Source organism: Moschus berezovskii, chromosome 4 (assembly GCF_049115385.1).
Source record: "Moschus berezovskii isolate FMDL1 chromosome 4, NW_MosBer_1.0, whole genome shotgun sequence".
Taxonomy (NCBI): Eukaryota; Metazoa; Chordata; class Mammalia; order Artiodactyla; family Moschidae; genus Moschus; species Moschus berezovskii.
This window is the reverse complement of record NC_142463.1, coordinates 35678084-35681675: the sequence shown is the minus strand read 5'-3', so window position 1 is coordinate 35681675 and position 3592 is coordinate 35678084.

The following is a 3592-nucleotide window of genomic DNA, read 5'->3' as shown; positions in this document are numbered from 1 at the left end:
TGAAACCAGTCTGTTGTTCCATGTCCAGTTCTAACTGTTGCTTCTTGGCCTGCACACAGATTTCTCAGGAGGCAGGTAAGGTGGTCCAGTATTCCCATCTCTTGAAGAATTTTCCACAGTTTGTTGTGAACTACACCGTCAAAGGCTTTGGTGTAATCAATAAAGCAGAAGTAGATATTTTTCTAGAGTTCTCTTGCTTTTTCTATAATTCAACAAATGTTGGCAATTGGATCTCTGGTTCCTCTGCCTTTTCTAAATCCAGCTTGAATATCTGGAAGCTAAAAGTTCACATCAGTCACCTAGAGTCAGACATCCTTGAATGTGAAGTCAAGTGGGCCTTAGGAAGCATCAGTACAAGCAAAGCTAGTGGAGGTGATGGAATTCCAGTTGAAGTATTTCAAATCCTAAAAGATGATGCTGTGAAAGTGCTGCACTCAATATGCCAGCAAATTTGGAAAACTCAGCAGTGGCCACAGGACTGGAAAAGTGAGTTTTCATTCCAATCCCAAAGAAAGACAATGCCAAAGATTATTCAAACTACTGCACAATTGCACTCATCTCACACATTAGTAAAGTAATGCTCAAAATTCTCCATGTCAGGCTTTAACAGTACATGAACTGGGAAACCTGAATATACCCTGTGGATTGTGCAGTACCAATTTCCTGGTTTGAATGTTATAAGTAATATAGTTATGGGAGATGTAACCATTAGGGAAAAGTAGTTAAAATGTATACATGGGATCTCTGCACATTTTGTTTGTTTGTTGTTACCTCCTATGAATCTATAATTGTTTCAAAGTAAAAAGTTTTTTACAAAGTCAGGAGAAACAGTGGAATATAAACCAAAGAGACAGCAAGAGAGAAATTAGTAAGACACTCATAACAGAAGATAAGGCAAAGACCAGGAAGGTGGGGAAGGTGGGAGCAGTGGCAGAAAACCTCCAGGTATTGAAAAAGGCTGAATGAAGCCTGGTGGGAAACAAACAGCTGTGAAACACTGATCCTAAAGCCTCAAATCTGAGGCCATTTTCTCTCACAGCCTAGAAATTTCTTGCCTGGTTATTATTCTATTCAGAAGACTGTCTCAAGACCCAACCATATCAATGGCTGCACATAGAAATAGGTAAATAGGAACACAGGATCAGAACCAGAGGGTGCACTGTGGAATGGAGAAGAAGCAGAGGAAAGAATAAAGGCCACCAGAAAACATCCCCAAAGTGAATTATTCATCATGCTGCATGTGGTTTTACATGTGTCCCAGAGCTTGCTCTGAGGTAAATCTTGAACGGTGCATTTGGCTTTCAGGAAGATTGGTGATCATTTTCTTGTTTATTCAGTCCACAGAAAGGTTAATTATGCTAGTGACTGTGGCTGGGAAACAATTCTTAGAAAATGCTTTGGTAACAACAGGTTGGCAGTGTATGAAAACCATCTGCTTCCCACAAATGTTAAGGTAAACTTTCAAACTTGTGGGGTTAGCAATTACAGATTGTATAGTAGTTTAGCCCAGGGAAAATACATGCTGTGTTGATGTAGACTTTCTGGATCTTCTTGACACCCAGCCGAAAAGGAACACCCTGTTATAAGAAGGATGGTCTTTGAGCATACAAAAACTTTGAGTAAGCCATCTTTGTTTGCACGTATTAAGGCTAACAGAACAAGAACATCACACAGGGGAATATAGTATTTATACTGAATGTCTTCTAAGTAAATTAAGCCTCTCTGGTTTGCTCTCGCCTTGACCCACTAATGGGAACAAGATCATAGATGGAAGATTTGTTTCTTATAAAAATATTCAGTTTATTCTACAAAGGAGCATAAAATGCTGCTCCTCTGACCTCATGGCAGGAGCTGCTCTCAAGGGCTGCAATTGTGGTTGTTTCAGCTGTTTTGTCATGAAGAGGTCCACTCTCCAACTCTCCCAATGGCAGGGCTTCATGGCTCCCCAACTCCACTCTGAAGGAGAGAAACGGAAAGGGCTAATGGGCTCCCAACTTAGCAAATGTTGTCAGGGCTTCTAATCCATCATTCTAAGGGTACTTCTCAAAAAGACATATTCTTGTGAAAATCATTCAGCTGAAGCTGAGAGGGAATATTTTAAGTAGAGTGGAGTTCAAAATTATGAATGGCAGTAGAGACTGGACACAAATCATATTTGCTAATGGAAGTGAAAAACCCAATTGGTCCCTTGTGGTTTCATCTTGAACAGCAACACCTTATAATGCTTTAGGCCCTAGGTGGTTTGTGTCCATTACTTACTGAGGAATGGCCACATAAATATACGAATTAAAGTTTTAGGCACACTTAGATCTATAGGGGATTAACACTCTCCCCACAGCATTCTTGTTCTAATTGAACATTTGTGATGTTTCTGCTAAGATCTGAAAAGGCAGGGTGAAGAAAATGATGATATCTCCCTCAATCTGTATATGTGAACATCTTATAAGGGTGATTATAAAAAAAGGAAACTTCAATCTTTGTCAGAAGACTGCAGGGCATTGAATAGAGCAAAGAATCTGAAATGAGAAGGTATTTATTTTGATAGACTCCACCACTAAATAATTGACCTGGTGCTAGGTAGTTGGAACTCTGTAAATCACAGAATTTTCATAATTAAAACTAGATCAATAACAATAATATGCTTCTCATGTATGCATACTAAGTCACATTAGTCATGTCCGACGCTGCAACACTACGGGCTGTAGCCCACCAGGCTCCTCTGTCCATGGGACTTTCCAGGCAAGAATACTAGAGTGGCCATGCCCTCCTCTATGGCATCTTCCCAAACCAAGGATCAAATCTGCGTCTCTTAAGTCTCCTGCATTGGCAGGCAGGTTCTTTACCACTAGTGCCACCTGGGAAGCCCACGCTTCCCATAGGACTGCTATATGAGACACAGCTATCGCTCCAAGTGATCTATTATTTCCTTCTTCCTTGTTAATCAGGTCACAGTTTTGCTTAGGTGTTCACTCTCCCTGTCTCTAGGCTCAGAGAAAGGACCCCTCCCCAGGCCTAAGTGGGGCTTGACTAATCTTAAATCAAACCTGATCATCCTATTGCCCCTAACAAAATCTGGTTTAGGCATAGGCAGGCGACAAAGTTCTTGCCAAAGACACACGAAGGCAAGGCTTTGGGAGAAGGGGGTCTCTCCCAAATAATAGAAATGGATTATTTACCCTTACACAGAGCCCTATAAAGACAACTTCACTTTCCTATCTCAAGACAGTGTCAGCTACATAAGATACTCATAACCACAGTAGCCATATAAATCATGAGACTAAAGCTAAGAGAATTTTAAACATCTAAGCTAGATCCAAGATACATTTATGAGTTAGCAAAGAGCCATCCTATCTCTGAACTTCTCATTATGTAAAATGCTAAATTTATTCTGTTTAAGCTACTTTTTTTTTTATTTGCAGCATCCCGGGGAATCCTATCTGATAGAATTTAAGAATCAAATAAATAATGTCTATGGAGGGCTATAGGCTTCCCAGGTGGTGCTAGTGGTAAAGAACCCACCTGTCAATGCAAGAGATGCAGGTTTGATCCCTGGGTCCAGAAGATCCCCTGGAGGAGGGCATGGCAACCCACT